General features: G+C 36.9%; 1 long non-coding RNA gene across 1 annotated transcript in view; it reads left to right on the top strand.

The window, feature by feature from the left end:
* Window positions 1-14912, top strand: part of LOC111730145 — a 19140-nt gene extending 4228 nt beyond the window's left edge. The window contains exons 2-3 of the long non-coding RNA XR_002776570.1: window positions 11446-11450; window positions 14903-14912. This is a non-coding gene — a long non-coding RNA (uncharacterized LOC111730145). The remainder of the gene's footprint in view (window positions 1-11445; window positions 11451-14902) is intronic.
* The last annotated feature ends 11722 nt before the right edge of the window (window positions 14913-26634 follow it).

Genomic DNA, 26634 nt, shown 5'->3' with positions numbered 1-26634 from the left:
CTTTTCACTTCCTGTCTCAATTCCTTCTTTGAGCTGTCGTTTGCTCAACACAGGTGCCTTCTATGTATTTCCAAGGACTCTGCCATATGCCATATTAAAGATTATAATATAAATATTATAAAATTCCCAATTGTTAAATAAAGGTTTTAGTTTTTAACCCCAGCCATATGTATACATGTATATTTAAACAGAGTAAACACTAAATATGATAATTTAACATACTTCTAATCTTATTTTGGTGACAGTTAGTAGACAAAATTTATTTTCATGTTGAAAAGTTAATATAGATTTTGCAAAGTATTAATGCCATTTTTTAAAATGTATTAGAACTTTGAAAGATTACTGAGAGAAATTTGAATTCCAAATTTCTCTTGATAATAGATCCTTTAGTAAGCTGCATTCCTATTTCCATTTATACCTTGTTCTTTCTGTGTCTGAATCATTGGAATATTTATGGATGGCAGTTATCAATCTATAATTTTAATAATCTTTCCATTTCTTTTGTCATTGTATTTTATGTTTTAGACACAATTGTCAAGGATAAATTTCCAATATTTTCCAAATGTGCTTTAATATAGTTCTTTTCCTTCACATTTGAATTCATAGGCAATCAACTTCAAGCCTAATAAGCATCTGATTTAAGCTAAAGAGTCACAATTTTAGGCAAATCTAATTTTTTTGCCTTTGTCTCAATTATACTGTTGTTAGCAGCACTTTTATTTTTTCATTAAATTTTATAAAATATTAGGTTCAAATGCAGTAAATAGTTTAAATAATTGTACAAAAGCTGCTCTATAAAGATGACATTACTCTGAAGTTAAGCTGTTAATTGGTGATTAACACCACTATGTAGTAACAGCTTCACATTTTTATCAGTGGATATGTTGCTAATTCAGCCTAGAAAAAGTAGAGAGTAGGGTGGGGGGAGTTAATGGGTAAAATCCAATGTCACCTCTCTCTGTATTCTTATCCCCATTGTTTCTTCTGCATCGAGAAAATCTTTACTCTTTTCCCTCCAATGTCCTACTTCCCCTTCACTCATCTTTCACATCATGATCTATATGTCACTTTATCTAAGAAGTTTCTTCACACCTTCCTTGATTACCGTAGGTAGTAGGCGACATAGGCACGTGCTCCCTTTGTGCCTTTTACTTTTCTTGGCACATATCACACTTTAATGAAATTACTTGTTTGTCTTTCTTACTCACTAGGGAGGGCAGAAATTGTATCTATTTTTTATACTGTTATATCCCTATATTAGGTCAATATTATTTTTTAAATGAATGAATCATGGGAAAAACTATGAAGGCAAATGCCCTCTGTGTTAATCAAGATAAGCTAGGTTATATAGTAGTAACAGAAAACAGAAAATCTCAGTGGCTTAACATCACAAAAGTTTATTGCTTGCCTATGCTACATGTACAATGCCAGTTTTCTAAGGTTCTCTGCTCCTCACTGTCACTTAGGAACCCAGCTATTAGAAACAAGTGACAACATGTTTCCACAATCACTGCAGACACTAAGAACCTGCAAACTTTGCACTGGCTCTTAAAGTGACATACTTCTACTCCTAATTCATTGACAAAGCAAGCCACATAGTCATGCCTATTCAAAGCAGGTAACCCTACCACATGCCAAGAAAGAGAGGGAAACATGAACATTAGTATACAGCCCAACAATATCATACCCTCTGTCTTAGTCAAGACCCTTTTAGTTGCATGTGTCATAAATCTAACTTGGTCTAGTTTAGGAAAAAAGAATGGTAAGATTATAGAGCTGAAAAAAAATTAAGCCACTTAAAATGCAGGAGTGTCTCTGGGCCTCATTGATAATCGGAACCAAGACCATTCCAAATCTTGTCTCCGTTTCTTTCTGTAGGTTGTCCTCAGCCTCTTCTAGTATAGAAAGACTGACTGTTCATGTGGCCATGGACATCTTCCTGTCTTTACATCTCATGTCTCCCATCACACCGGATGCGGCCAAATGTTTTTTCCAGTTTCTTTATTAAGTCTTGGGAAAGGCCTCTTAGTGGTCCTGTGGGAGTGATTTGTCCACTCTTAAACCAGACATCTGTGAGCAGGAGTTATAGAGTACAAATATGGTTCCCGCTATTCACCCCTCAAGAACTGGGGGCTGTGATGGCTAATTTTACGCATCAACTTGGCTATGCTGTAGTACTCATTTAATTAAACTGTAGGTGTTGCTGTGAAGGCATTTTGTAGATGTGGTTAACATTTACAATCAGTTGAGTTCCAAGTAAAGAGATTATTCTTAATGATGTGGGTGGGCTTCATTCAATCAATTGAAGGCCTTAAAAATGAAAACAGAGGTTTCCTGGAAAAGAAAAAAATTCTATTTCAAATCTGCAATGGCAACTCCTGCTGAGTTTCCAGACTACCCAATTGAATTATAGATTTTGGACTTGCCAGCCCCTGCAATCATGTGAGCCAATTCATTAAAATAAATCTCTCTGTATATAATTGATTCTGTTTATCTGGAGAACACTGACTGAGACAAGGATCATTCCAGGATATGGTAGATTCACTGGACTGGGAACCAGAAAGCTATCTCAAGAGTGTATCAATGACAGGAAGAAAGAAGATAGAGAGCAGTGGGAAAGAAGAAAGAAGGGATACTGAAATAGACATGTCATAAAGAGAATGTGACTAAACACTGACTCATATATGAATAGCTTTACATTACCTAACCTTGTCCAAATGCATAAGTAATCATATAATAATTTAAGTATATTCAAATTATGTCCTTCTAATTCAGATTGATTTATTCATTTTGAACTACTTTTGTTAGTAGGTGGTATGTTTTCTATAATTCATGTCTTAGCATGTTTTATTTTTTCCTTATTTAACATTCTTGTGCTTGCTTTGGCAGCACATATACTAAAATTAACGTTCTTGTACTTTATTTTCTAAATAAATATATTAGTTTCCTCTTGTTGCTGTAACAAATTACCACAAGTTTAGTGGCTTAAGGCAAACAAATTTATTATTTTACAGTTCTGGAGGTCAGAAGTCTAATATGGGTTGGCAGGGCTGTGTTCCTACTGGAGGATTTGGGGAGAATCCTATTCTTTGCTTTTTCCAGCATTTAGAGGCCTCTCACATTTCTTGGCTCATGGTCCTCTTCGATCTTCAAAGTCAGCAATTATATCACTCCAACCTCTGATTTGTCATCACATCTCTTTGACTTTGACTGTCCTGCATCCCGCTTATAAAGAACTCATATGATTACATTGGGTTTACCAGAAAACCCAAGATAATTTCCTGATCTCAAGATCCTTAACTTAGTCAGATCTACCAAATTTCTTTTGCCATGTGAAGTAACGTATGTACGGGTTCTGAGAATATAGGACATGAACATCTTTGGTGGGGCAGTATTCAGCCTACCACAATAATTATCAAACTGATATATATACTATAAATAAAAAATTAAATAATATTGAAAGTATCTTTTCAATAATATTGAAAAGCAAGTATTTCTAGCTTTTATATCTGTTTGTTCCAGTATTTCATCTTTCTCAAAAGTGGGCTGAATGACTCTTATTTCTTGTTTTTTTTTTTTTAACTGTAAACATCTATTGACTTATAATTTGATAGAGAATGATTTAGCTCTGTTATAAACAACTCTCTCAACTATCTCCATCCTCTCGATTTGGTAACATTATTTTTGTAAACCAGTAATGAATATTTATATCATGATGTTGTAAATATTTTATACTATAGATCCAAATAGAGAATTGTGATTACATTTCCTTTTCTAAATACTTGTTTCACTTATATAATTTGCTATCCAGATGCTTTTAATGCTTTCAAAACATGTCATCATATTATCTATCAGATCTCCTCTTTCTTGGAGCCCTTCCTCTTGGAGCCTTTAGTCCTCCTGATTTCTGGCCTGATTATTCTCTAGGTCTATGGCAGAGCTCTCATCCTGTGATTTCCCTTTATTGTTTTCTTGGATAACTTGCATTGAAAAAAACAGGAGTGGGGAGTAGAAAAGGTGACAACTTTTCTGAAAGTTAGATTTCTGACATGATGGACTATTATCTATATGTTCTACAGTGATGAAAAGGATTTTAAAATCTGGAGGGATTTTAATACGTATGTATATTTATATGTATACATATCACATTTATTTTTCCCATTCTTTCTTCAATAGACACATAGGCTGTTTACATGTCTTGGCTATTGTAAATAATGCTGCAGTGAACAAGGAGGTGCAGGTATCTCGAGATAGTGATTTCCTTCAGATGTATACCCAGAAGTGGAATTGTTGGATCTATTCTATTTTATCTTCAGTTACAAGCTCCAAGGCTTTTATACAATGAATGAAAGAATTGTTGAAAATGTTTTTTTTACATTCCAAATATGATTGCTTTCTGAAGACTTGCTAGATTCCTTATCAATAGGTACCGAGAATTAGTACACAATTTTTAAAATTCTGCAATATAGATTGCAATTCCAGAAAAATGGAAAATTTTAATTAGACGTTAATCATGTCTAATATTTGTGTTAAATAGCTTTAGCCTCTTTTTTGGCATTTCACTGATAAGAAATCACAGTACACAAGCCAGTCCTTCTATAAATATTTGTTGGGTAGTTATTGTCAAGACATCAAGTCTCCTAGGAGTTCTTATTTCTGCCACATTCTCCTTCTCTCTGTTTTTAATCCTTCTCTTTTTCTCCACTCTTAACATCATCTATTAAATTTTATCTATGTTCCATTCCATCTGCTTTTCACTTCCTGTCTCAATTCCTTCTTTGAGCTGTCGTTTGCTCAACACAGGTGCCTTCTATGTATTTCCAAGGACTCTGCCATATGCCATATGTATCATCCCAATTTTTAACTTATCTAGAGTGCTATCTTGAATATTTTATAGGCATTCAAGAAATTATTGGCTATTGAAAGATTTTAGAACTACAGGCAGATATTATTTCCTTTATATACTTGCTTCTAAGTCAATTTTTAAATATTACATACTTTTATACTCATATAAGAACAGTAGGTATTTTTGTTGACTTCAGAAATTATTCAGTAATTTCATTAACTAAATTAATTTTGATGACAGAAATAAAGAAGTCAAGGGAGGGTGAATAGATACTATGATCTTTGGCTTTGGCCTGAAGGTTATCGAGGATTTTAATGGAAATGGAATCAATGCAATCTGTGACAAGTTATCATAAATTTAATGGCTTAAAACGATGCATATTTATTATCTTAAGGTTCTTCAGATCAGAAGTCCCACACAGATCTCACTGGGCTAAGATCAAATTGTCGGCATGATGTGTTCTAGAGGCTGCCTGATTTCCTTGGCTTGTAGCCTCTTTCCTTCACCTTCAAAGCCAGCAATATCATGCTGTCATCTCTCTGGTTCTCATTTCCAATTCCCTCTTCCACTTCTAAGGACTCTTATGATTACATTGAGCCCATCTGGGTAAGTGGGCTGGCTTCCCTAACTTACAATCAGCTGATTACCTGATTATTCCACCTGTAACCTTAATTCCTCTTTGCCATGTAACCTATCATATTCACAAGTTCCGGGGATTAAGACATTGGTATCTTTGCAGGGAGGGAGGGGTATTATTCTACCTGCCACAATGAAAAAACAAAGGAGAGGATCCAGGCAGTCCTAAAGAAGGGAAAAATTATGGCATTAAGTAAACACCATAATTTGGAGGAATATTTGATAAGAAGAAGCACTAAAGACCGGATAGTCTATGATGTTGGGAATACTTAACATTCTCATAGACTGGAAGGAACTTGGAAAATGTGTCTCACTGTAATTTCAGCTATTTGTCCTAACTTCTGCCCTGTGTAACTACTCAGAATAAGTCTATACTTTATTCCACATACTAGCTTTTCAAATAAATTAAGAATTTTGTTATATTCTCCCAAGTGTTCTTTCTTCAAGTTAAATATCCCCAGCTTATTTTTTCAATCCTCATAACATATGATTTCTTTGATGCACCCTAGTTTTGCCAGTTTTCATAAAATGTAATGCCTTAAACTAAACATTATTCTAAATGTGTTCTAACTCCTTTATAATGAAAAAAAAAATCAACTTTAAGTCTCCATTTATTTTTTCTCATATAAAGAAAAGGAACTTTTTGTTGAGCCACTGAAATCATTATTTATGACTATATACTAATAAACTAACCTTAATTCATTGCAAATTGTCTAAGTATTTTATATAAATGATTCCCAAACACCATATGTATCTTTTCCTTGAGATGCAAATGTCAGTTGAGGTCACACTGTATACCTAGCAACCCTGATTTTCTTAGGTATTTATCTATCCCCTGTGACTCAGGTGAAAGTGATTCATCCCCAACCTAGGAATAAATCCTGATTGGTCTAAGCCAATTAAGATGTTTCAGAATGGGAACAATCCCCCTTGCCAGGTGATTTATTTAATGGCAGGCATATGATACAGTTCTGGCCAAGTAGACATGTAGGAAAGTCTGCTAGAGTTGCTTCTTGGAAATACTTCCTTATTCATAAAATGAACATTCCAAGAAATGGCTTTTTTCCTGCCTCTGGATGCTATTTCTGGATGTATTGCTGGGAACTGCTATAGTCATTTTGTTACCAGCTAGTAATGTCAGGGTAAAGATACTGAAAGAAACCGAGTCCTTCCTGTCAATCTATGCCTCCTCTACATTTCTGGCCCTTCCTCTATAATTCCCATATTATGAGATAATGAGCTTCCTTATTGTTTAAGTCAAGTTAAACTCTTCATCTGTAAAGTAGTAGTGGTTATTGAAAAAGTTGTTTAGGAACTCTTTATTCATTTATTCAGATATTCATTCTTTAAAGGAAATTATAGTATGGCATATAAATTACATCTTAATAAAGCTATTTTAAAAAGACATTTATAGTGTACTCCAATGTCTTTTTCCCACTGAGACTAGCATAGCTTGGCACATAAAATTTTCTTCAGTTGAGTTGACTGTGTGGCCTGGTTGTGTCTCTCTGCAGTGTTCTCTCATTCCCCTGGCACATGTTCCAGGGTGATAATCCTTTCTGCTTTCATAGTTATGCCATCAGGTATGAACTCAGATCCCCTTTATTCAGAAACTTTCAAAAAACTGTATAAATATCCTAGTCAAAAAAGAGAGAAAAATTCATTGGAATACTTGGAGATATTCCCAGGCCCTTCCTCAAACTTGAAAAAAGTCCCCAGTTACAATATTTCTACTCACTGATCTACAGGAATAGAATTGGAAGGGTAAGTCAGGACAAATAAAAGTCCTATTAGTAGGGAGGTTCTAGAGAAAAAGTAGTTGAACAGCCTCTTTTCAGCAGAGCAATGAGATAGGAGCACCAAAACTGAGGGGATGCTGATCTTTGTCCAAATGATTTCTCTCTAAAAAGTAAAAAAATTCAATGTGTTGATGGGATGCAACAGGGTTGGTATAAATAAATACAGTACAGATGTCTAGATACAGAGCTAATTTTTCTTCGTTAAAGGAAAAGTGAGGTTCCACTTCCATTAATGGTTGAGTGGTTTGTATTAGACCAATCATTCCATAGGTAACACTTATAAACTCTGGACAAAATATAAGAAAAACAACTATATGAAGGCATTAAAAAGTGACAAAAACAGGCAGAAAATAGAAGGTAGTCAACACTTGGAAGAAAGGAAAGAAATTAAGTGAATTTTTCATTTTTTTATGACTCTTTACTGAGGGCAGGGGTCCAGTGTCACACAGGGTAGCTAAAGCTCAGAAACTGTTCACACATGCAGACCCACAGGAAGGCCCAAAGACAGAAAATCTACCTCAGTAAGTAGTGGGCAGGGAAAGACCAGAGAAAGAAGCTGGCCACTCTAGTCTAGGTGACTGTAAGTTGAAATGGATCCCCGTGCTACTTGGCAAGTGCCAGAGAATTACATAGGGTAAAGGTTGGGGGGATAGTCATGATACTAGTATGTGAATGCCACCAGGTACAAAAATTACTTTACATGCTTGACCAGGTCAAGACAACAATCTGTTTCAGGAAAGAGTACATAGCAGGAGACAAGGGAAGGGTGCTGATTTATGTCAGAAATTACATTAATTATGATCAGATGGCCTCTAAGCGGGGCTTGCAGAAAGCAATCTTTGTTCTGGCTCAAGTCCAACTTACTGGGCAGATAGCAATCATGTCATGGAACAGTTTCTCCTCCACAGAAACTTTTAATTTTACAGGTTAAGTATTCACAGTTAATACTTAGAACAACCACAGCTGAAATGCGAAGGAGACTATTCCAGAAAAGTGAGCCATAGAAGGGCCCCATTTTATGAGTATAAACTCTGTCTGATCTCTGCACTATGTGTGTGCAGGGAAGAATCCAAGTAGCCTCCATAAGGCTAAAAGAACAGAATTTTCAGCTGCTGCCCAACATAGAGAAAACAGAGTTTGGAGTTTGAATTCTGCTTTATTAACTGTTTACTAAAACAAAATTCAACATTCTTGAAAAGAAAATAACAGAGAGACCAACTCTAGGATATCTCATATTGTAATTAGCGGACAAAACTTTAAAGGCAGTTGTTATAACTATGTTCAAGGATGTAAAAGAAAATATAATTTTAACCATGAACTTATAGGAAATCTCAGCAGAGGAACATAAACTAAAAAAAAAAAAAATAACCAAATTGAAATTCTAGAGCTAGATATTAATATATCTGATATAAAAAATTGACTGGACAAGCTTAACTAAAGATTGGAGATAGTAGAAAAAAGAATTAGTACCCTTAAAGATAAATTGATAGAAATTATTGAGTCTGAAAAATTCAGAAGAAAGCTTGGGAAAAAATGAGCAGTGTCACAGTGACTTGTTGAACATTAAGAAACTGTAATTGAAGTGCCATAAAATGAGAGACAGAGAGAAAGGAGGGTGGGAGGAAGAGAGAGAGAGAGAGAGAGAGAGAGAGAGAGAGAGAGAGAGAGAGAAGGGAGGGTGAGCCCAAATCTAACATTTTTATAAGAAGTGGAAATTTGGCCACACACAGAGACACCAGGAATGTGAGTGCACAAAGATGGCCATGTGAGGACGCAGCAAGAAGGCAACCATCTGCAAGCCAAGAAGCGGGAGTTCAGAGGGAATTAAATCTGACACCTTGATCTCAGATTTCTGGTTTCCAGAACTGTGCAAATAATAAATTTCTATTGTTTAAACCACCTAGACTGTCGTATTTTGTTATGGTAGTCCTAGCAAATTAGTACTGTGGGTGATCCCAGGAAACATGATAATGACAAGGAGAAAATTCTGAGATGTTTGAAAATAAAATTATAGTGGCCAGAGGATGAGAGAAAGAGGTAGAACAGTTAGCCTGTTAATAGCTGTGGAACAGTTCTGACAAAAGACTGCTTACATTCCTGTATATCTATTGGAATTTAGCATTAATTTTCAGGTGGCTATGTCTAGGATTATCCAAAAGAGAGAATAGGCAGGCACCATGGAACCCCAGGAGCCTCTGCTTATTATTTTCACGTGAGCTTTTCCAACTGTGCTGTGGACTCTGCCATAGACTCCAATGGAAATATCCCAGAACTAGTTCCTCTTCACCTTCTTTCATTCTCTTTGTCTATAGCTAATGTAAACTGCTTCAGAACGGCTTACATCTTTCTGTCTCCCTACTTTTCAAAATTCCTAGATGCCAGACATGTCCTTTCTATCTAGCCATGCTGCTGGTGGTATAGAGTCCACGTCCCAGGACCTGCCTTCTTTTCTTTCTTTTTTTTAAATTTTTATTTGTTTATTTATTTATTTTCTAAATTTTAATTAGTTTCTAGTATACAGCACATTGGTTAGACATCTATATAGTTAGTAAAATGATCACCCCAATTGCTCCCTCCCTCCCCTGACCCTCCACCTAGCCAATGTATTAATGCTAATTGCATTCCCTATACCGTGCTCCCCATCCCTGTGACCATCCATCAGCTACTAATTTGTACTTCTTTAACCCTTCGCTCCATTCTCCCAGCCCCCCAAACTCCCCTCCCCTCTGTCCATCACCAAATTGTCCACTATATTTGTGAGTCTGTTTTTGATTAGTTTGTTCTTTTTATTCCTTAAATTCCGCATATAAGTGAAATCGTATAGTGTGTATCTTTCTCTACTGACTTAAATACCTTCTAGGTTCAACGAAGCAATATCTTTTTCCATTCTCTTCCTTTTCATTGGTAGGGATCTTGTTTTCTTATCCTTTCAGCCACTCCGTCTTTTGGTTGGAGCACTTAATTCTTTTCCATTAAAGGTATTTATTGATAGGAATGCAGTTGTTACCATTCTTTATTCCTGTTTTTGATACATGTTTTTTCTTCTTAAAGAAGTCCCTCCCACATTTCCTGTAATTCTGGCTTGGTGGTGATAAATTCCTTTAGTTTATTTTCGTCTGGGAAGCTCTTTATCTGTCCTTCAACTCTAAACAATAGCTTTGCTGGATAAATTATTCTTGGTTGTATATCCTGGGTCTTCATCCTGTCAAATATTTTTTGCCAAGCCTTTCTGTCCTGCATAGTTTCTTTTGAGAAATCAGCTGCCAGTCATATGGGTGTTCCCTTATATGCAATTATTTGTTTTTCTCTTGCTGCATTTAATATTCTTTCTTTGTATTTAATCTTTGGCATTTTAGTGATGATATGTCTTGGTGTGGGCCTCTTTGGATCCTTGATTTTTGGAATTCTCTGAGCTTCCTTGGGTTTTATGTCCATTTCCTTCACCAAGTTAAGGAAGTTTTCCATCATTATTTCTTCAAACAACTGTTCGACATTTTGATTTTCTTCTGTTACGCCGATCAGATGAATATTTGGAGCCTTAACAGTGTCCCATATCCTCCTTAAATTATTTTTATAATCTTGGCATCTTTTTCTTGCCATTCTTTTGAGTGTCCTGATTGGTTTCCCTGTCTTCTAGAGAGAGCATGTGATCCTCTTCTTTATTCACTTTGCTTATTCCATTTAATATACTTCTCATCTCAGATAACGTGTTCTCCATTTCTGACTGGTTTCCTTTTATAATTTCCATTTCCATTTTTATCTCTTTGTTGGAGTTCTCTACATTTCCCAAAAGTTCACTGAGCATCTTTATAACTAGTTTTTTGAACTCTGCATCTGTTGGATTACTTGACTCCATTATATCTGGATCTCTGTTCTATTCTCATATGGTTTCTGCTTCTTTGTCTTCCCATTTTGGCTGCCTTTCCATGTCTGTTTCTATGTACGAAGCAAAGCTCCTAAGTCTCCCGGTCTTATTAGTGTGGATTTGTGAAGTAGATGTTCAGTGACACAGTCCTGAGAGGGGTTCAGCTGCAGGCCAAATTTAGCCCAAGCCTCTACCCCTTTGGGGCCACCTGTTAAGATTCAGCAAGCAATCCACAGATGCTGTACTTATAGTTACCTGAAAAGGCCACACCAGAAACCAAGGCCTGCTGCTTCTACCAGTGTGAGTCTTAGCAAGGAGCACCTGACTCGCTGAGGATGCTCCTGGATGTGGCTTGGGTGGTGCCCAAGTTGGGGGAGGCGGGGTTTCAGGGAATCCTCTGGGCAGAGTGACCTTTGTTATCCAGTTTGATGAACTCATGGCTATGGCTGCACTGTGTCCAGTGCACTGGTAAGGGAGAGGGCTCAACAGAGAAAAATAGATACCACTGGCACTTCTGTACAGAGCGAGTCTCACCTCTGTCCTCACTCTGACAATGTCTCCCTGTAAATCCCTTGTGCCCCCTGCGCGCAGACAAATAGGCACTGGTGCTCAGAGTATTCAGGTCTGTCACCTCAAAAATCCACTTGTGGGCACAGCCCCTTTAAGAGGCATCTGCCGCTGCTGCTGCCATAGCCTTCATCTCACTCAGCCAATCAGGACTGGGCAGCCCCGTGTCCTTGCCCGGTCCTAACCTGCCATCGCAGGGTGCTTTCTTGGATTTCTCCGTAGTTGTATGGCTTGTTCATCTAGATCCCAGGTGATTTTTTCTTGCTGCTGCTCCTTGTTTTCGTTTCAACTTTGGTTTGGTCGCCAGAGCCTCTATTATCTATGCCATTTTTTTCTCTCCCCCCTGTTTTTATTTATTTATTTTTTTGGCTAGCAATGGCCTAACAAATCCTTTTAAAAAGACTTTGAGCCCTGGAAGTTAAAATTTTTTGTTTGACAGTAGAGAAGGGGGCAGAGAAGAAAGGGAAAGAAAGGCTGCTAATGAAAGGTGCTTTATTAAGCTCTGTGGGCAACAGCCAAAGTGGGCACTCCAATGTAAAGGCCTGAGAGGATATTGAAAAAGGTCATGGTAATTAAGAGGACAGGCTTTGGAGTCTGGCAGATATGGGTTCAATCTTACTGGCTCTTTATTTATCTGCAAAATAGGGATAATATTACTGCTTAACGAGAATAAAATAACATAAACTATGTGAAATTCTTAGCCTGTATTTGATGTATTTTAAGTGCTTAATAAGTACCAGTCTTTTATCATTTAATTTCATGAGAACCCTGTGAGATTCATATAAATGATGATAATTTCTTTAAAGATATTTATGGTAATTAAAATGATTAAAATTTAAGTTATGTTTGATTGATTATGATTTTAACTGGGTGTTTACTGTGTTCAGTGTCTTAGTAAATACTTAAGATACTACATAGTTATATAGCATATATTCGATAATTCATTTATATACACATATAATTTTCACATTAATGAGGCTGGGCTGTACTGAAATTATATTCCTTTGTGTTCTGAATCTCCCATTTCTATAATCACATACCGTAAAATTTAACATGCACATATTTTACTAGTGAAATGTCAGGTATTTTCTTCCACTAAATATTAAGATTTGTAAAGGGGCTTTTGGCGAGTCATTCTCTTGGTGTATTGTGATGATGTGTGAACTTTTTTTCTGCCTACTGCCTCCAAGTGTGGCTTCCTGAAATAAAGCTGCAGTTCTCTAAATGCTGACTGGTTGCCGCAGGTTCGTTACTGTTATAGATGCTGCCACTGCATACCTGAAATTCCCTTGATAGGTCTCATATGGTCTCCTGGCAAATAGGAGAGTATTTTGTTACAGAAATATCAGGTACATAAGTATTTTACCTTTAATTATGGAAAACACAAAGGCTCATAACAGAATTAGTGATCAAAATGGATTATCCTTTTATTTTTGGTAGTTAAGAAGAATAAAAATTTAATTACAAAAGTTCTATTTCATATTTTTAAAAACAACTTTTAGATCATATAACTGAGACTGAAAGATCCAATTTACTTTTTAAAAATGTATTTAAGAGAATGTTGAAAACATTTTTAATAGTTCTATTTCTATTAAAAGTATAAGCATTTTATTGATTTCAATAAAAAATCAACTTTTGTGTGTATTATAACCAGTACTAGGAGTTGGGAGATTTTAAAAAAAGGGTGTGTACAGAGAGTTCTGGTCAAGATAATGGAGTAGGCAACATTGTGCTTGTTTCCTCTCATGGCTACATCAAAATTACAACTAAACTACAGAATAACCATCATTGAGAATTTCCTGAAGAGTAGCTGAACAGAAGTCCTACAACTAAGGACATATAGAGGAGGCCACCTTGAGACTGGTAGAGGGGCAGAGACACTGAATAGGTTCCCCAGCCCAGGGTTCCAGTGTTTGGAAAAGAAGTCCCCATAATTTTGGCTGTGAAAACCAGCAGAGATTGTGGTTGAGTGACACTGAGGGAGACAAGAGTTTCAGGTGTTCCTCTTAAAGGGTCTGGACACAAAATTCCTTGCTGACAGACTCACTTGCTCTGAGCTCCAGCACTGTGGCAGCTACTCGAGAGACAACAAAGACATACAGAGAGGAGGTGAGTTGTCTGGCTTTAGGGAAAGGGCTAGAAGGGCAGCTTTCTCCCAGATAGAAGTGCTGGCAGAGGCCACTGTTCCTTTGTCGAGCCCTCCCTGCACCAAGTGAGTGAATGCAGGCAGGCACCAAATCTGAATATTCATCAATCTGGCTAACACTGTTCATCCGACCTTGGTGATTCCTTAAGACCCCAAACTACTCAACTTGTGGGTCCACTCAAGCTGTTTTCTGTGGCTATTCCGTACAGATGGACTGTCTTGGCTCATACTGTGAACTTTTCTAAAATCTCTCAAAGGTTCATAAACCCCAAACAAGCAGAATATGGCCTCAGCATGCCCATACCTCTTGCTAAGCAACCCCAAGCCCAACACTAGTGGCAGCTGGCCTTGTTTGCAGCTTAGCTTCTCCCAGGCATCTTCAAGGCTAGTACAAGTGGCAACCATCTGCAGATCATTTTGTAGCTCATACCAAGTGGCCCCGGGGCAGAACACAGGCAGTGGCTGACCTTGGCTGGCAACAGAGCCCCTTCTAAGGGGCCCCAGAACCAACACATCCAGTGGCCAGCTTCAGACCACATCAGATAACCACCCAACCACCTTTACAAGCAACATGACCAAAAGGCAAACTGGGCAAGCACCAGAGCCATTAAAGCCAATCTCCTTCACAATAGCTCCTCTATTATAGTCACCAGCCAGTCCTCCCAACCAGTCAGACTGAGGGTCAATCCCTCCCATTGCTGTGCAAACAGCAACCGAGGCTCAACTACAACAGGAGAGTATACACAACCCACACGAGGGACACACCTGGAGTACCCAGCTCAGATGACAAGGGATATTGCACCACTGGGCCCCACAGGACAGCTACTACATAAGCTCACTCTACTAAGACCAAGAGACATAGAAGCTCTACCTAATACATAGGAACAAACACAGGAAGGCAGCCAAAATGAGGAGACAAAGAAACGTGTCCCAAAGGAAAGAACAGAATAAAGCTCTAGAAAAAGAATAAACGAAATGGACACAAGCAATCTACCAGATGCAGTGTTCAAAACGCTGGTTATAAGGATACTCAATGATCTCAGTGAGAATGTCAACAGAGAGATAGGAAACCTAAAAATGGAGATAGGAAACAACAACAACAACAAAAAACAGTCAGAAATAAATAATAAATAACTGAAATAACGAATACTTTCGAGAGAAATAGTATCTTAGATGAAGCAGAGGATTGAATCAGCAATTTGGAATATTAGGTAGCAGAAAACATCCAATCAGAATAGCAAAAAGAAAAAGAATCCAAAAAAATGAGGATAGTTTAAGAGGCCTCTGGGACAACATCAACATGAAAAGACATGGTAGAGAACAATTTGATCAACCTTGTGTTTTAGAAAGATCTTCTGGCAAAATTGTGGTGTACAGGGGAGCTATGGGAAATAAGGAAGTTAAGAGGGTATTCCAATAGCCCAGGCAAGAATTATAAGACAGTAGAAATTAGAGTCAATGGATTTTACAGCTATCCATGAGCATGATTGAGCATTCAGCTAAAGAAAACTTTTTCCTAGGATAGTTTTGGATGCACACCGACAAACATTTCCTTATTGATTCTCCTTTCTCAAATCCATCCAAACAATTAGCAAAGAATTAACTCGATGTATTTCTCTCTTTAGATATGAGACTTCTATCTCCCCATGGAGTTCAGGAGATAACCTAAATCCTGACAAAATTTTTAGAGAGAGCAGGCTGTAATAATACTAATACTACCTACTATGTATTGAAGTCTAACAATTGCCTTACCAGATAGGAAACAAGTCTTTTGTTACACCAGAATTCCTCAGAAATTTGGGATTCATAAAAGATTGCTGCCTTGGGATTTGGGATGTGGGGGAGGGAATTTAGACCATGTTGGTTAAACACTATGGAAAGGAAAATAAGGATTCTTGCCCAGCTAAGAACCAGGTATGAGCTACACTCTAAAAGAATATGAGAACTTTCATTAAGACCCAACAGAATTTGGGGTCCCCAATTACAAAAGAAAAGATAACTTATCTATGAGTATTTTTACACATGTCAACAAGTTTGAATTCTACTGATTCTAATTTAGCAATTTGGTTACTGCAAAATTGATGACCCACCAAGAGGACACATTTCAGATTTGAAATACTAGCATTCCTTTTTATGTGTTTAAGAATGCTATTCCTAAACAATCAATAGCTTGAATTTCAGATTCTAAAATATACGTGCTCTTGAAGTCACTGAACTAGCTATATAGAAAGTTAGAGTAGATTTTTATCTAATGCTATCACTTTTCAAAACTCATCAAATTGTAAGGTAAATTAGTTTCTATTGCTTCTGAAATTACCGTAAGTGTCTTATTTTACAATAAGTCTTTTATTTTAAACTAAACTAAAACTAACATTGTATAATATTTACATTTTTAAAGTGAATTCTAAAAATGGCGTGCGATTTCTTTAGAAATTAGAAGCAGGCAAGAGAATAAACAGGAAATGTTATTTAATCCATTAATAAGACCAAGTAAGTGTATATAGTCAATGAACATCTTCTAATCAAATAGCCACATACTTGATATAAGTGGGCAAGCCTTCTCTTTGAGAAACTTATTAGAAAAGAAACACTGGAAATTCTTATCACAGCCGTGTAGTATGTGGAGGTAGCTATATTTTTTCCTCTTTCCAAGCTTTGCCAAGCTTACAAGCTAACTCCATATGCCAAGGATTAAGTAACACTAGCTTCTCAAAACCAGAACGCCACAGTAATATGTCAATTATATTTAGGCTGGAGCAAAAGATTGGAGAAATTTTAACATCTCTAAGAGACAAGTACGATGGAGCTTTTAACCCTTTTCCCATTTAGAAAAGTTGGAGCTTTTAACCCTTTTCCCATTTAGAAAAAAAAAAAGTGCACTTGCTGTCAGCATTAATTTAACATCATACATAGGAATGCTATGTTTCCTAGGATGTTTCCTAGGATTTTACATTTTCAGCAATTGAGAATTATTTTGTAAATAGAAATACCACTACTAAAAACAGAATGCTATAAATAGAATGATGTCATTTGTTTCTAAAGATTATTGATACACTAGAGTGATGCAATAATAATAATAAAAGTGAGACATTTCATGGCAAACTTTGGGGGTAAGGTTAGGACTATAATCCACGAGTTATCTTGGCGTAAACACTGCAGCTGGAAGCACCACTACAAGTATTCCTGGAGCAAATGGGAAATGAGTTTAAAGTCCTGGAGGATTCTGGTCAAGATAGCTGAGTAGGTAAATGCTGTGCTTGTCTCCTCCGATGACCACATTAAAATTACAACTAAATTATAGAACAATTAATCTCAAGAACCATCATAAGACAAGCTGAACAGAACTTCTATAACTAAAGATATAAAGAGGCCACAACTAGACTGGAAGGAGGGGCAGAGATGCTGAACTGGCTGGCCTCACACTCACATGTAGCAGTTGAGCACTGGGAGGTATATCTCAGCTGGGGAGGTCCCTCCAGAGGAGGAAGGGGCCCCAGCTCCTCACCAGGGCTCCCCAGCCTAGTGTTCCAGTGCCAGGAAGAGGAGTCCCCACAAAATCTTGCTGTAAAAATCAATGGAGATTCCAACTGCCCAGGTGTGACAGAAACCCAGACATCCCCTTACAGGGCCCACGTACAGACTCACTCACTCTCAGGCACTCACTCATTCTGGGCACTGGTGGAGGGACAGCAGTTTGGGAGGTGCCAGAGACATACAGGGAAAGACTGAGTTGTGTGGCTTCAGGGTGAAGGATGGAGAGACAGCTGCCATTATCTTTGTGTTGAGCCCTCCTACAGTGCATCCTATAAGTGGTCAACACACCATCCTGCCTGTGTTGACCCCTCCTCCAGCACTGCCAAATCTAAGTCTGCATTGGCCTGGTGAAATCTGCTTGCCCCACCCTGGTGATTCCCTGGGATACAGCCCGCCCCCCACCCCCCCGCCAACTCAAGAATTGCCAAAGGCATAGTCATAGCTGGGCAACAGGCTCCACCTAGCCTTTTCAGCAAGAGGCTCTTTCAGCAGCAATCAATAGGCCTCAGCTCATGCACCTCTGGAGATAATTCAGGTGGTGGGCAACCAGCACTTGCCCGAGTTGCAGTATTTCTTGAATAAGTATCTGGGTTTTGCCAGTCCGAGGTGGGTGGCAGCTAGCCTTGTGATCTAGGACATTTGTGAATGGCCACGGGCTCAGCACTGGCATCAAATCTGAATCTGAACTAACCTGGAAAACACTACTTGCCCCATCCTGGTGACTTCCTGGGTTTTCGCCTCACCCAACTCACATTCCACCCAAGACTCCTTCAGTTGCTGAGCCTTATGGGCAACTGGCAGGCAGTCTTAGGCCTTGAAGTGCCCTAAAATTTTTGCTAAGCTGCCCCAGGCCCAGTACTGGTCACGGCCAGCCTCAATTCACCACATGGCCTTTTCCATATGCCTCCAGGTCCAGCACAGGCAGCAACCAACCATAGATAGCTTTGTAGTTCCTACTAGGTATCCCCAAGCAGTCACAGGCAGCGGCTGACCTTGGCCTACAAGGGGTCCCAGAACCAAGACACCTAGCTGCTGGCATCAGACAACAGTGAAGCACCACCTGAATAGCCCCACAAGTGGCACAACTAAAGGGTGGTTGCAACAAGCATACAAACCTACTAGGGTGAATCCCACTCCATGGGATCAGCCCCCATACAGCAGCTCATATGCTGTGAACATGGGAAATCCTCATAGCCAGTCAGTCTGAAAGTCAATCACACCCACTGATATGCCAATGGCAGTTAAGGCTCAACTACAACAGGAAGGCACACACAACCCACACAAGGGACACTCCTAAGCACCTGGCCCAGGTGATCAGGGAGACTGTGGCACTATGCCATACTGGGCACCTACTACGTAAGACCACCTGGCCAAAACTAGGAGATATAGCAGGTCTACCTAATACATAAGAACAAACTCAGAGAAGCAGCCAAAATAAAACAAACAAACACAAACAAAAAGGAAACATGTCCCAAATGAAAGACAGGAGAAAATTCCAGAAAAAGAACTAAATGAAATAGAGGCAAGCAATCTACCATATACAGAGTTCAAAACACTGGTTATAAGGATACTCAATGACCTTAGGGGAAGAATAGATAATCTCAGTAAGAACGTCAATAAAGAGATAGTAAGCATGAAAAAGGACATAGAAGCCATAAAAAAAAAAAAACCAGTCAGAAATGAATAATACAATAACTGAGATGAAGAATCCACTAGAAGAAATCAACATCAGATTAGATGAAGTAGAGGACAGAATCAGTGAATTGGAAAACAAGGTAGCAGAGGACATCCAATAAGAATAACAAAAAGAAAAAAGAATTAAAAAACAATGAGGATAGTTTAAGGGACCTCTGGGACAATACTGAGCATAACAAATTCACATCGTACGGGTGCCAGAAGAAGAAGAGAGAGAGCAAGGGATTGAGAACCTATTTGAAAAATAACAAATTAAAACTTCCCCAAACTGGTGGAAGAAATAGATATACAAGTCCAGAAAACTCAGAGGGTCCTAAACAAGATGAACCCAAAGAGGCCCACACCAAGACACATCATAATTAAAATGGCAAAGGTTAAAGACAAAAAGAGAATCCTAAAAATAGCAAGAGAAAAGCAGTTAGTTACCTACAAGGGAGCTCTCAAAAGGCTGTCAGATGATTTCTCAACAAAAACTTTGCAGAACAGAAGGGATTGGCACAAAATATAAAACGTGATGAAAAGCAAGGACCTACAACCAAGACTACTCGACCCCAGAAGGCTATCATTTAAAATTGAAGGTGAGATCAAAAGCTTCTTAGACAAAAAAAAAAAAAAAAAAAAAAAAAAAAAAAGCTAAAGGAGTTTATCACCACCTACCCGGTATTATAAGAAATGTTTAAGGGACTTTAAAAAAAAAAAAGAGGAGGAAACACAAATATGAATAATAAAATAGCAATAACTATGTACCTATCAATAATCACTATAAAAGTAAATGGATTAAATGCTCCAATCATGATAGAGTTACTGAATGGTTAAGAAAACAAGACCCACAAATATGCTCTCTCTACAAGAGATCCACTTCAGATTGAAAGACACAATGAAAGCAGTCCTAAGAGGAAAATTCATAGCACTACAGGACTCAAGAAACAAGAAAAAATCTCAAATAAGCAATCTAACCTTACACCTGAAGGAACTAGAAAAAGAACAAAAAACAAAACCCAAAGTGAGTAGAAGGAAGGAAATAATAAAGATAAGAGCAGAAATAAATGAAAGAGTAAAAACAAAAACAAACCAATACAAAATATCAATGAAACCAAGAGCTGGTTCTTTGAAAAGATAAACAAAATTGATAAACCTTTAACCAGACTCTTCAAGAAGAAAAGAGACCCCAAATAAATAAAATCAGAAATGAAAGTGGAAAAGTGACTACTGACAGCATGGAAATACAAAGAATAAGAAAATAGTAGAAGCATCTACTGGTCAACAAATTGGACAATCTGGAAGAAATGAATAAATTCCTAGAAACATGCAATTCTTCCAAGACTGAGTCAAGAAGAAACAAAATCTGAACTGACTGATTACTACTAACAAAATCAAATTAGTAATAATAAAAAAAAAATCACAACAAACAAAAGTCCTGGACCAGATAACTTCATAGATGAATTTTACTAGACATTTAAAGAAGAATTAACACCTATTCTTCTCAAATTATTCCAAAAAATTCAAGAGAGAGGAAGGCTCCCAAGCTCATTTCACAAGGCCACCATTACTGTGATTCTAAAACCAGACAGACATTACAGAAGGGAAATTATAGACCAATATCTCCAATGAACATAGATGCAAAAATTCTTAGCAAAATATTAGCAAATTGAATTAAACAATACATTAAAAAGATCTTATACCATGATCAAGTTGGGTTTCTTCCTGGGATGTGAGTTTGGTTCAATATCTGCAAATCAATTAATGTCATATATCATCTAAACAAATTGAAAGTTAAAAATTACATGATCACAACAATAGATGAAGAAAAAGCATTTGACAAAATCCAGCATTCATTTATGATAAAAAATCCAGCGAAGTGTGGATGGAGTGAACATATCTCAACACAATTAAGGCCATATATGACAAATCCATGGCTAACATTGTACTCAATGAGGAAAAGCTGAAAGCTTTTTGTTTAAGATCAGGAACAAGATAAAGATGTCCACTTTCACCACTTTTATTCAACATAGTAATGAAAATCCTAGCCACGGCAATCATAAAAGAAAAAGAAATAAAACACATTCAAATTGGAAAGGAAGAAGTAAAACTACCATTATTTGTAGATGACATGATATATAGAGAACCATAAAGATTCCAATAAACTATTAGAACTGGTAAATGCATTCAGTAAAGTAGCAGGATACACAATTAATGTTCAGAAATAGATTGCATTTTTACATACCAATAATAAACTGTCAGAAAGAGAAATTAAGAAAACAATTCCATTTACAATTGCAGGAATAAATTTAATCAAGGAGGTAAAAGACCTGTACTCAAAAAATTATGACACTGAAAAAAGAAATTGAAGATACAAATAAATAGAAGCATATACTATACTCATGAATAGGAATAATTAACATCATTAAAATGTCCATACTACCCAAGGCAATCTATAGATTCAAAGAGCTCTCTATCAAAATACCAATGGCATTTTTCACAGAACGAGAACAAATAATCCAAAAATTTATATGAAACCATAAATAACCTAGAATAACCACAGCACTCAGGAGAAAGAAGAAGGTTGAAGGTATTACGCTATGTGATATTAAACTATACTACAAGGCTATAGTAATCGAAATGCCTTGGTACTAGCATAAAAACAGACACATAAATCAATGGAACAGAATAGAGAGACCAGAAATAAACCTAAGCCTATGGTCATTTAATCTATGACAAAGGAGGCAGGAATATACTGTAGGGTAAAGATAATCTATTCAATAAATGGTATTGGGAAAACTGGACAGATAACACGGAAAAAAATGAAACTAGACCATCTTCTTATACCATATACAAGAACAAACTCAAAATGCATTAAAGACTTAAATGTAAGAAATGAAACTATAAAACTCCTAGAAGAAAATATAGGCAGTAACTCTCTGACATTGCTCTTAGTAATATATATATATTTTTGATATATCTTCTTGGGCAAGGGAAACAAAAGAAAAAATAAATAAATGGGACTACCCCAAACTAAAATTTTTTGTCCAGCAAAGGAAATGCGAAGACAACCTAGTGAATGGGACAAGATATTTGCCAATACGTCTGATAAAAGGTTAATATTCAAAATTTATAAAGAACTTATATATCTTAACACCAAAAAACCAAACAATCCAATTAAAAAATGGGCTGAGGACTTGAATAGACATAGAAGACATACAGATGGCCAATAGACATATGAAAAGATGCTCAACATCGCTAATCATCAGAAAAATGCAAATTATAACCACAATGAGATATCATCACCTCACACCCGTCAGAATGGCTATCATCAATAAAAACAACAACAACAAATGCTGGCAAGGATATGGAGAAAAGGGAACTCTTGAGCACTTTTGGTGGCATTGCAAATTGGTACAGACACTATGAAAACAGTATAGTTTTTCAAAAAATTCAAAATAGAACTACTTTATGACCTAGCCATTTCACTTCTGAGTATTTATCCAAAGAAAACCAAAACACTAATTCAAAAAGATACATGCACCGGTATGTCCACTGCAGTGTTATTTACACTAGCCAAGATATGGAAGCAACCTAAGTGCCCATAGATAGATGATTGAATAAAAGAGTGGTATGCATATACAATGGAATATTACTCAGACATAAAAATGAATGAAATCTTACCATTTTTGACAACATTGATGGAAATGGAAGGTATTATGCGAAACAAGTGAAACAAGTCAGACTGAGAAAGACACATACCATATGATTTCACTTATATGTGGAATCTAAAGAACAAAATAAACAAACAAACAAAACAGAATCAACCTCATAGATACAGAAAACGAACTGGTGATTGCCAGATGGGAGGTGGGTTGGAGAGTGGGGTGAAAAAGATGAAGGGATTAAGAAGCACAAATTGGTAGTTACAAAATAGTCACGGGGATGTAAAGTACAGCATAGGGAATACAGTCAATAATATTGTACTAACTATGTATAGTACCAGGTGGGTACCAGACTAATCAGGGGGACCACTTTGTAAATTACATAAATGTCTAAACACTATTCTGTACACCTGAAACTAATATAAAATAATATTGAATGTCAACTCTAATTGAAAAATAAAAATTAAAAAAAGAAAAGAAGTCCTGGAAACCAGCAGAAATAAAAAATAAATTAGAGCCATTTAGCCAAGAAAATGAAATGAAATAAATAGTAATTTAAAAAATAGAGAGGAGGAAACAAAAGTATTTTGTTTTCTAAATTTTATTCTCGGTCATCATATTTAAAGCAGTTGTTTTAAACACAACACCCTCTTCCATAATATATTGTACTGTTCCTTTTACTGCCTTGAAATGAAATTTGTAGATAATATAACTTACCTACACACACAATTAAAAAAGTTATGGTAGGGCTCTAGTTGTAATTAAAAAGAAATAAAAGGAGGATAATTAACAATAGAATCTGTCTTTCGTTACATTAATGCTTGGGCCCAACTCAAGGCATAACAGAGGAATCTAATGCAGGGAAGGGCTGCCTGACGGGTGAGTTGCACAGGGGCTTTGTATCAGGAGCAGTGTGACTGTCAGTTGGCAAAGTTCCAAACACAACATAGTACAACACTCCTCTATTTAGATAGTACTTGTTCCCTCCAGAAATTCAGTGTATATTACATTGTACAAAAAAAAAAAAAGACATTTTGTATTTTTAAAGAAACCACAGTACAAGGATGGTAAAGAAGTGAGTTATAGAAAAAAGATTGAACTGAAAGTCAGGACACCTAATATCAAGTCCTGAATTTTCTCTGTAGTGGCCATTGGCTGTTTTGTGTGCCCAGCATCTGAGTCTTCTTTCTTGATTTGGAGATCCCCACAATGTGAGGCTTGGTAGGAGACACATTTCTTCCTTCCAAGGTAAGGTACCAGATAGTCCCTCTCCCTGTCCCTGGCAGAACAATTAATTGGACACTCTTGCCCAGATTTAGAATTAGAGGGGAGTAGACAAAAGCCTCAGAGTAGTTATAGGTTATTTTCAACAGCAGGGGTGCTGCCGAGAGTCAAGGTGTCTCCAGGGGCTAGTAGTGGCTGGGTGAGCTCTACTCTCCCTTAACTTTCTGAACTTGGTTCTCTTGTTTCCCCAAGTACCTATAAGAAATCATTTTGGCTTCTGTTGACCAGAATCAATGTATTGATCACGGCCAAGAACTCTGACGGGTCCCATTTTCTCTGGTCCTATTTCCTCACATGCCTGATGAATAAAGTCTCCTTCCAGGCTTGTTGGCTAGTAGTCAGTGAATCCATGAAGGCTGTTGTTGGAAATGTAGCTTAAGCTTTAGTTTCCAAAGGGCTTTCAAATCTATCATCACATTTGACTTGGAGAGATAAGGGGGTACAAGAGGTACACTGTAAGCAAGATGTATATCTCACTGCCTATAACTTACAAAGCCCTCAATAAATGAGTTACTTGTTACTGACATAGACTGATACTTAGAATACATTTTTAAGTGAAAAGATAAAGCTGCTTTTTGTATATTTAGTATGACCTCATTTTAGAATGCATTTTGTTTTACATGCCAATGTATCTTCTCTGAATATAGTAAGTATTTAATAAATTTTTCGAAGCAATGAATTTCTAGAAAAATTGTGCTATTTGCTAGCATGTATATAGAAAGATTCTGGAAGAATTTGAGGGGCGGTTCATTAGTTTGCTAGGGCTGCCATAACAAGATATCACAGTCTGGGTGGCTTAAACAACAGATATTTATTTTCTCATAGTTTCTGGAGACTAGAAATCTGAGATCAAGATGTCAGCAGGTTTGGTGACTGAGGCTTCTCTATTTGGTTTGCAGATGGCCACCTTCTTGCTATGTCCCCACATGGTCTTTCCTCTTTGCATGCATATGTCTAGTGCCTCTTTGTGTATTAAAATAACTTAATCACCTTTATAGGCCCTGTCTCCAAATACAGTCACATTCTGAGGTGCTGAGGCTAAGGTTTCAGCATGAATTTCAGGGGACAATATGAAAGATTTACTTTTCCTAAATATTTTCTACAATGTGTCTGTAATGTTTCGATATTTTACAAGGAGACTAATTATAATTTAGAAAAGCAATAATGTCGGAACAAAACAAATTCTTTGTGTTTATATTTAAAATATAGTTAGATTATAGGCTTAATTATAAACAGATTTTTCATTTACATGAATGTCATCTGAGCATTGGAAAGTCGTGAGGGATGCAGGACAGTTCTTTGTTGTGAAGGATCAACCCAAGCATTATAGGATGTACAGCCACCTCTCCTCCCACAACCTTTGCCAGCAACACCCCTCCTTTATAACACTGGCAACCAAAAAATGCCACACCCCATTTCCTAAAATTCTCCCTTTGATCATTACCACTTAAAGTATAATTTTATACTAATGTTTGCAAATGTTTAAGATGTTTTCTTCTTGTCTCTGTCTCCCCTTTTCTTTAAAAATAATAACAGGAAGAAATCCAACTAATTACCATTAGCTATGCCAATGGGAAGGTTGGTCTGAGTCATGGCAGAGTTTCATGATAGCTAATTGTCTAAAGATTTAAACCTCTTTTGCTGCAGTTTATCCAAATTTCAGGCATGATGCTCAGGAGAAAATACAGTAATAGCAAATGTGTAGTGAGCACTGAAAATGTGCTAAGTGCTGTCCTAAGTGTTCTACATATCCAAATTCATTTATTCTTCATAGTAACCTTATGAGGGAGGCACTATTATTTGAGAGGTGAAGATACAGGCATAGCAATGTGAAGTGACTTGCAAGTAATGGTGCTGCACTTCAGAGCAGACAATCTGGCTTCAGGGCTGCCATGCTTAGTCATCAGTATACTGGGTGCCGGAGTTTAGCACTTTACAAACATTACTGCATGTGACCCTTACAAAAACAATGAGATTGCAACCGTTTTACAGATTCGGAAACTAAGAGGCTCAGATCTCTTTTGGGAAGCAGATAGCTAATATGCACACAGTTTATTAACATGTACAAAATAATGGGAAACTTAACCAATTATTCCCATAATCAAAATGTGAAGAACCAAAGAAATTACATGAATATATTTTCTCTTCCAAATCTATTTAAGTTAGTAGTCAGTCACTTCTCATTGAATTTTCTGAGGTTCTAGATATCTTATTACTGGATAAACTGTATTGTGGAGAAGTGATTTGTATGTATTAGTTTTCCCCAGGAGTTAATGAAAAATAACTCAATTGGGCTAATAGTAGTCCCAATTTTGTGAACTGATCTTCCTCTTTTAAAGCAGAAGCAATATTGTGACAAATCCAGTAAAAGTCTTTATTTTTAGTTAGTTAGTTTGTTTTTATTTTGTTAAGAGAAGGCAGTCTCAGAGATTTTTAAGAAAGAGTTTTTCATGCTACTGAGGATATACCCCAAATCCTTGGGGCACCATCTAGTTGGTGTAGTTATTATTAGCTGAAGTAAACATAACAAAGGCTGTCAGAAAATGAATAATAGGCAAATAAGAATGGCTTCTAGCATATCCATATCCTTTACTCTTCCATTGTGGTTTAAAGTTGGT

This window comes from Pteropus vampyrus, unplaced genomic scaffold (genome assembly GCF_000151845.1).
Source record: "Pteropus vampyrus isolate Shadow unplaced genomic scaffold, Pvam_2.0 Scaffold302, whole genome shotgun sequence".
NCBI classification, from domain to species: Eukaryota; Metazoa; Chordata; class Mammalia; order Chiroptera; family Pteropodidae; genus Pteropus; species Pteropus vampyrus.
This window is presented reverse-complemented; position numbering and strand designations above follow the sequence as displayed.